Source organism: Zootoca vivipara, chromosome 17, assembly GCF_963506605.1.
Source record: "Zootoca vivipara chromosome 17, rZooViv1.1, whole genome shotgun sequence".
NCBI classification, from domain to species: domain Eukaryota; kingdom Metazoa; phylum Chordata; class Lepidosauria; order Squamata; family Lacertidae; genus Zootoca; species Zootoca vivipara.
In genome coordinates this window covers 17,328,537-17,337,463 of record NC_083292.1, presented here as the reverse complement: position 1 = coordinate 17,337,463, position 8,927 = coordinate 17,328,537, and positions in this window count along the sequence as shown.

Below are 8,927 nucleotides of genomic sequence, written 5' to 3'. Positions count from 1 at the left end.
AAGGCACAAAGATGATTCCAACAATAAAGAAAAGTGGGAGGAAACTTGCATGGCTGCATAAGGAGCCTGCATATGATCTGAAACTTAAGAAGGGCATGAATAAGAAATGTAATTGGGTGACAGAGAAGGCAGGACTGCAGAACCTCCAAGTGTCCCTATTTTCCAGGGGCAGCCAAGGATTTACAGAAGCCTTCCCGGTTTCTGATTTGTTAGCAGATTGTCCCTCTTTTCCATAAGGTAAAGGCAAAGGTACCCCTGACCATTAGGTCCAGTCGCAGATGACTCTGGAGTTGCGGCGCTCATCTTGCTCTATAGGCTGAGGGAGCCGGCATTTGTCCGCAGACAGCTTCCGGGTCATGTGGCAGCATGACAAAGCAGCTTCTGGCAAACCAGAGCAGCACATGGAAATGCTGTTTACCTTCCCTCTGGAGCGGTATCTACTTGCACTTTGACATGCTTTCGAACTGCTAGGTTGGCAGGAGCTGGGAGCGAACAATGGGAGCTTGCCCTAGGCTCTGTAGTGAAGAAGAAGAAGAAGAAGAAGAAGAAGAAGAAGAAGAAGAAGAAGAAGAAGAAGAAGAAGAAGAAGAAGAAGAAGAAGAAGAGAGGAGTTTGGCTTTATCCTGCTTTATCACTACCCTAAGGAGTTTCAAAGCGGCTAACATTCTCCTTTCCCTTCCTCCTCCACAACAAACACTCTGTGAGGTGAGTGAGGCTGAGAGACTTCAGAGAAGTGTGACTAGCCCAAGTTCACCCAGCAGCTGCATGTGGAGGAGCGGGGAAGCGAACCCGGTTCACCAGATTACGAGTCCACCGCTCTTAACTACTACACCACATTTCTCTCAGAGAAATGTTGGAGGGTATGGAGTTATGTGACCCCCGAGCCAAGGAGATAAGTAACTATACAACCTTTAGAAGACATCTGAAGGCAGCCCTGTATAGGGAAGAGTGTTTTTTTAAATGTTTAATATTTTATTATGTTTTTGGATATGTTGGAAGCTGTCCAGAGTGGCTGGGGCAACCTGGTTTAGATGGGTGGGGTATAAATATTATTATTTATCATCCAAGATGGCGCCGAGAAGGGCAGCCATGGTTTTTGCTCCTTAACGTACCTGGCTTTTTTACATGCTTATGAATGTTTTTAAAGTGCTGTTTCACTGTTTTATTGTTTTAGGAGTTTAGGAGTTTACGGTCTTATGGCTCTTACTGCCTCTTATGACAGCGTTGTAGACAAGGATTGGAGGTAAGGACTGCTAAGGAGTGAGCCGTTAAAGCCAGTAAAGAGGCCACTGCCTAACTGCCTAACGGAATTGTTAGAGTGAAAGGGGTTTTTAGTATTATTATCACTCCCTATGGCTTCTGGCTAACTACACCAGATTACATTTTCCAGGGTTGAGATTTTAAACATCAGAGCAGCCTGTTCGTGTACTTACGCCCCAATTTTAAGGAAAATTGTCAAGACGTTTAGGATGAAGGAGTTGTAGCTCCTTGCAGGATCTGGATACGACGTCAAAAAAGTGCTAGGGTAGTGCTGGGCGGGACGACCGCTGGAGCAATCAGCCAGAGTACGCAATTGCTGCTCGCAAGTAATGTCACAAGTGGTTAAGTGTTGCCTCTAGGCGAAAACAATGGTGTATGGCTTGGAAAGCTCTCAGTGTACATCATGGGCAGAGCTGGTAACTGCTTCCCATCTGTTCTGTGACAGATCTAATGCCATTGGGGGCATCTGGGAGACTTTAGCCTTGATTTCCAGAAACCAAAACAAGACAGATTGGGAAGCATGGAGGGAATGTATTTTTATGATGTGTGTGTGTGTCTCTGTGTGTGTGCTTAAAGAGAATAATGTTCAGCACTGTGCTGTCCAGAAGGTAATGGACAGTATTCTAGTTCAGCCTATGACCCAAATGACCCCCTTTGGCATTGAGCTCTGATCAGGGCGATGTCTGCCACAATCGCAGCCAGAGAAGAGATAATTGTGGGGCGGGGGGATGGCACATGGGCATGTAACCCTCGTTTTGGACTATTGCGACGATCAGTGCCTTTTTCTGGGGGTACACAGTGGTATGCATACCCCTAAATGCATACCCTTTCCCTTTCCCTGCCCCCTTCTCGGAACTGCATTGTGTGAGATGCTTTTATTCCGTTCCTGGGCATCTTAGGTACATAGGAAGCTTTCATGTATGGAACAACATCCGCCCGGATGTTATTGGCCCAGAAATGGAAAGAAGACAAGGTTATTGGCAAACCAAGTTGGCAAACCAAGTTGATGCACTATGCACTATGCCAAAATGGCAAAACTGACTGGAAAACTCAGAAATCAAGAGGATAATATTTTTTAAATAGAAGAATTGGAAGAAAAAAAAGATACGGTATTTAGGAGACCACTGTAAGCAGATGGAAACATTGGCAGGATTTTGATCTCGCTTGTAGCGTAACAATTACCATAGATAATATGGATTGATATAAAAGTTAGAGTATGGAAGAATATGCAGTTTTAAATGTTAAAACTGGGGGGAAGTCCCAAGATCCGGAGGAATCTATTTATATGGATATATATTTGGATTTTTATAACTTTGTATTTGTAAAACTATATATATATATATATATATATATATGTATATGTATATATATATATATATATCTGTGTGTGTGTGTGTACGTAGGAAGGAAGCTGCCTTAAATGTGATTGGCCCATCAAGTTCATGGGTAGGCAAACTAAGGCCTGGGGGCCGGATCCAGCCCAATCGCCTTCTAAATCCGGCCCATGGACTGTCAGGGTATCAGCATGTTTTTACATGAGTAGAATGTGTACTTTTATTTAATATGCATCTCTGGGGTATTTGTGGGGCATATGAATTCGTTCTCCCCCACAAAAAAATAGTCTGGCCCCCCACAAGGTCTGAGGGACAGCGGACCTGCTGAAAAAAATTGCTGACCCCTGTTCTAGTTCAATATTGCCCACACTGACTGGCAGCATCTCTCTAGGATTTTAAACAGGGTTCTTTCTTTTCCTGCTTATGACTGAACCTAGGACCTTCTGCAGCCCAAGCAAGATGCTCTAACTGCTAATCTACAACCCTTACTGTATATTATGGGTCTTTTGTAGATCTTGTATATCCGCAATTATTTTATTTGCTGGTATTCCTTCTCACCCGCTGCACACACACACAAAGGAAGGCGTCAGGAGTTCATGTTTCTTTATTAGGAGTCTGAATTGGATTATTTTCATCCTGAGAAGGAGCTGAGAGAAGAGCCTATTTTTTAAAAAAGAAATAATTGGGGGAGTGTAGAGGGAAGGGGGATGTTTTCTGAATTGTAACCGCTATCCGAGTTTGGGAATTGAAGCAGTGTGTAAAAAGAGGATGGTGTTTAAACTTCACTTTGAAAGAAAGGTAATTGAAAGTAGTGTTGACTGTCATGTTGGTTTCAGATTCAAGGACTGTGACAGAGATCAGAAGGGCCTGCTTTTTTTGCTGAATGCAAATTGACTTTATTGCAAGGAACTCTTTTAGGCAGAAACTTGATCCCCTTTAGAAATAGCAAATGCTTCAGTTTAGTGGTTCCTTAGGTTTCCAGTTGATCTCTCAGGATTCATTGCTTTTTGAGAAAGATTTTTTGGGGGGGAGGGGGAGTGGTGGCTCTAGAGCTGCCGCTGGATTTTCTCCTAAAGGTTCCAGCCTCCCAATTTGGGAAATATCAATGTAAGCAGAGGCAGTGATGCTTCTGAATACCAGTTGCTGGAAGCCTCAGGAGGGGAGAGGGCTCTTGTGTTTGAGTTTTGTACAGGCATCTGCTTGTCTTGCTATGAGGACTCTTCTTATGCTCTTATGAGTTGATCCTGCATCCATCCATCCCTTCCCCAGGACACTCCATTACATTAATCCAGGTTACCAATTTTATTTTATTTTTTACATTTTTCCAGCAGGCACTCAGCATTCTACGGCACCCGAGCATGCTCTACTCTCTCTGAGCTGCTTTGTCCCCCCTTTTAAAAAGTTTTATGTATGCTTAGTATGGACTGTGTTCTTAGAATCATAGAGCTGGAAGAAACCACAAGGCTATCCAGTCCAACCCCCTGCCAAGCAGGAAACACCATCAAAGCATTCCTGACAGATGGCTGTCAAGCCTCCGCTTAAAGACCTCCAAAAAAAGGAGACTCCACCACACTCCGTGGTAGCAAATTCCACTGTCGAACAGCACTTACTGTCAGTTCTTCTTCTTTGGTGATCCCTCAAAGCCAAGTAAGATTGTCTTCCGTGAATATGGTCTTTACAGAGTGTCGGCAAATGACTGTGGAGGCCAATTCTGGATCCGCACATCTTTCCACAGTGAGGACATAAGATTCTGGGCGGGAGTTGATCATGGTCTCAGGCTCGGGGAATCCGATCCCTCTCAAGGTAGCAGCCAAGAAGCAGAGAAACAATAAAAGTTCTTACCATGTAATTTGGAGTTTTCTTGGCAGGGATACTGGAGTGGCTTGCCAGTTCCTGCTCCAGGTGGATCACGTTTGGTCAAAACTCTCCACTATGACCTGTCCATCTAGGGTGGCCCTGCATGGCATAGCTCATAGCTTCTCTGAGTTATTCAAGCCCCTTCACCATGACAAGGCAGTGATCCATGAAGGAGAATTATGGTGCTGGAGGAGACTCTTGAGAGTCCCATGGACTGCAAGAAGATCAAACCTATCCATTCTGAAGGAAATCAGCCCATAGTGCTCACTGGAAGGACAGATCCTGAAGCTGAGGCTCCAATACTTTGGCCACCTCATGAGAAGAGAAGACTCCCTGGAAAAGACCCTGATGTTGGGAAAGATGGAGGGCACAAGGAGAAGGGGACGACAGAGGACGAGATGGTTGGACAGTGTTCTCGAAGCTACTAACATGAATTTGACCAAGCTGCAGGAGGCAGTGGAAGACAGGAGTGCCTGGCATACTCTGGTCCATGGGGTCACGAAGAGTCGGACATGAATAAACGACTAAATAACAACAAAATTTAAAAAAAATTCCTTCCAGTAGCACCTTAGAGACCAACTAAGTTTGTCATTGGTATGAGCTTTTGTGTGCATGCACACTTCTACACTGAAACAGAAGTCACCAGATCATTATATATAGTGAGAGGGTGGGGAGGGGTATTACTCAGAAGGGTGGTGGGAATGGGTGATTGACTGAGAGGTGTGGAAACCCGACTGTTTACGACTGCAATTGGTCTACAGGAAAAAGCAAGATAATTCCCACCCCCTTCCAGTAGCACCTTAGAGACCAAAGCAAGGGGTGAGATGGCTAAAGATAGCTTTATCATGTATAATGAGATAAGAATCCAATGTCTTTATTCAGACCAGGTTTCTCCATGGTGATACCATTTTGTGATAAGATGCATCTCAGCAACTTCTCTTTCCAGTCTATTTCTGAAATTCTTTTGTAATAAGACAGCTACTTTGAGATCTTGTATAGAATGTCCTGGGAGACTGAAGTGTTCTCCTACTGGTTTCTCTGTCTTGTGATTCCTGATGTCAGATTTATGTCCATTTATCCTTTGACGCAGGGTTTGGCCTGTTTGCCCAATATATAAGGATCTGGTGACTTCTGTTTCAGTGTATCTGAAGAAGTGTGCATGCACATGAAAGCTCATACCAATGACAAAGTTAGTTGGTCTCTAAGGTGCTACTGGAAGGAATTTTTTATATTTTGTTTCGACTACGCAAGACCAACACGGCTACCTACCTGTAACTAAATAACAACCACCATCCCTTTGCTCCGAGGGACACGTCGATCCTCAGTCTGTTAATTTCAATGCACCTGCTCTTGAGTACATCTTAGTTAAAGTAAAGGTAAAGGGACCCCTGACGATTAGGTCCAGTTGTGACCGACTCTGGGGTTGCGCGCTCATCTCGCATTATTGGCCAAGGGGGCTTCCAGGTCATGTGGCCAGCATGACAAAGTCGCTTCTGGCGAACCAGAGCAGCACACGGAAACGCCGTTTACCTTCCCGCTGGAGCGGTACCTATTTATCTACTTGCACTTTGACATGCTTTCGAACTGCTAGGTTGGCAGGAGCTGGGACCAAGCAACGGGAGCTCACCCTGTCACAGGGATTCGAACCACCGACCTTCTGATCAGCAAGCCCTAGGCTCTGTGGTTTAACCTACAGCGCTAAAGCGCAGGTGTATGATCATAGGTATAAAATGCAGTGCAAATGTGGAAGAGGTGGGAGGTGAGGAGAGAGAATGGCATCTGTCTTTCATTTAAAAACTGTAAGATGAAGCAGCTGGGAATGGATCAAGGAGCTGTTCCAAATTGTTGAAAATGCACATGCACTCTTGATGCGATGCCTGTCTCTTTTTCTACTTCTAGGCCCCCACCCCGAGTGCCGAAACAGCCGTGGGAGAATTTTTCCTCGATACTCCATACGAAAGAACCAAGGTAAATCAGCAGTGGGAAGGTGAGTGTCTTAGCTCCCAGCTGCTGAGAAACAAAGAATGGAAAAGGAGCTCTTTCCAAAGGCTTTACTGCTTAGATTTACCGTGGTACCTATGCAGATGGCTGGCTTAAGACACTTCAGGCAACACACACTGCTAATCATAAATACAGCTACAACAAAGGCAGGTGCCATTTTGCAGAATAAAATAAAATAAAATAAAAAATCGCAACACAGAGCAGGGGCAAGAAATGGACTCATATTCCCCAACTGCAATCAGGCAAAGCCTGATATAGTGTTTAAACTGTTGTTTCTCTTCATTTTACTGTTTTGTCTTTTGTAAACGGCTTTGAGGGGTTTTTTGTTTTTTTTTAACAATCAAACGGTCTGTAAATGTTGTGAGATAATAACTAAATTAATGCTGACGCAGATATTTTCGCCATATACACCCCCCTACTAAATACGACCCCCAGATAAACTCCCTGATTTCTCATCTCTTTGAATCCAGGTCGATTTGGGAGGGAATCAAGCTAGTCAACTAGGATATTGAAGGGATACCAAGGGTCATCTAGTCTAACCCCCTACAATGCAGGAATGAATCGCAGTTAAAGATTCTCTGGCAGGCGGCCACCAAATCTGTTTAAAAGCCTCCAATGAAGGAGAGTCCACCACCTTTCGAGGTAAAGGTAAAGGTACCTGTTATGTACTGAGCACATTTCAGTACCCCTGACCGTTAGGTCCAGTCACAAATGACTCTGGGGTTGCGCGCTCATCTCACTTTCAGGCTGAGGGAGCCGACATTTCCCTGCAGACAGTTTTTCCGGGTCATGTGGCCAGCATGACTAAACCACTTCTGGCGAACCAGAGCAGCGCACAGAAACGGTGTTTACCTTCCCGCCGGAGCAGTACCTATTTATCTACCTCCACTGGTGTGCTTTCAAGTTGCTAGGTTGGCAGGAGCAGGGACCGAGCAATGGGAGCTCACCTCGACCCCGTCATGGGGATTTGAACTGCTGACCTTCTGGTCGGCAAGCCCTAGGCTCTGTGGTTTAGACCACAGCGCCACCCACGTCCCTTACCTTTTGAGGTAGTCCATTCCATTATTGAACAGCTCTTACCACCAGAAAGTTCTTAATGTTTAGTCAGAATCCATGGGACATCTTGCTCACCCTTCTCTCTACACATGTTCCAGATTGTTGATATTCTTGTTAAACTGCGGTTCCCAGAGCTGGACACAGGACTCTGACTAAGGCAGAATCAAGTGGTACAGTGGGACCTTGGTTCTCAAATGCCTTGGTACTCAAACAACTTGGAACCCAAACACTGCAAACCTGGAAGTAAGTGTTCCGGTTTGTGAACTTTTTTCGGAAGCTGAACATTCTCCATTTTGAGTGCCACGCTTCCATTTTGACTGTCTGAAGTCTGTCTGTTTTTGCTATTTATTTTGCATTTTTGTTTTTGCAGCTCTTTTTTGTGTGACTGTGTGGAACCCAGTTCAGCTACTGATTGATTGATTGTGTGACAGCGGTACATGGTTTATTGCTGTCATTTCATGGATCGTTGGTCTTGTTAGAAAGTAAACTTCATGCTAAATTGCTGTTATAGGGGTTGTTTTTAAAATTCAGGAACAGATTAATCTGTTTTGCATTACTTTCTATGGGAAAGCGCACCTTGTTTTTGGAACGCTTTGGTTTTGGAACAGACTTCTGGAATGGATTAAGTTTGAGAACCAAGGTGGTGTTGTTGTTGTTTAGTCGTTTAGTCGTGTCCGACTCTTCGTGACCCCATGGACCATAGCACGCCAGGCACTCCTGTCTTGCACTGCCTCCCGCTGTTTGGTCAAACTCGTGTTCGTAGCTTCGAGAACACTGTTCAACCATCTCGTCCTCTGTCGCCCCCTTCTCCTAGTGCCCTCAATCTTTCCCAACATCAGGGTCTTTTCCAAGGATTCTTCTCTTCTCATGAGGTGGCCAAAGTCTTGGAGCCTCAGCTTCACGATCTGTCCTTCCAGTGAACACTCAGGGCTGATTTCCTTAAGAATGGATAGGTTTGATCTTCTTGCAGTCCATGGGACTCTCAAGAGTCTCCTCCAGCACCATAATTCAAAAGCATCAATAGCACAGTACTATTGTTTCCTTTGATGTGGATACTAGACTTTCATTGATGCAGCCTAGAATTGCATTAGCTTTTCTGCTGCTGCATCGCAATGTTGACTTGCAGGTTAAGACCCCATAGAATTTTTTCACAGGTACTGCTGTCCAGCCAGGTGTCCCCCATACTATATTTGTGCACCTGATAATTCTTGCCTAAATGTAAACCCTTACATTCTATAAAACAGCAACCCACTTGTTTACATTTTCTCCTCTCCAAGTCCCAGCAGTTCCCAGTCCTCACTCTAAACCTCGATGCTCCTAGCCATCCTAAGCTCTCTCTGTCTCCCCAACTGCCTTCCATGTTTGCAATCCACGTGTCCAGTTTCTGGCTCCAGCATGCCCCGGACAGCTCGTGGCTGT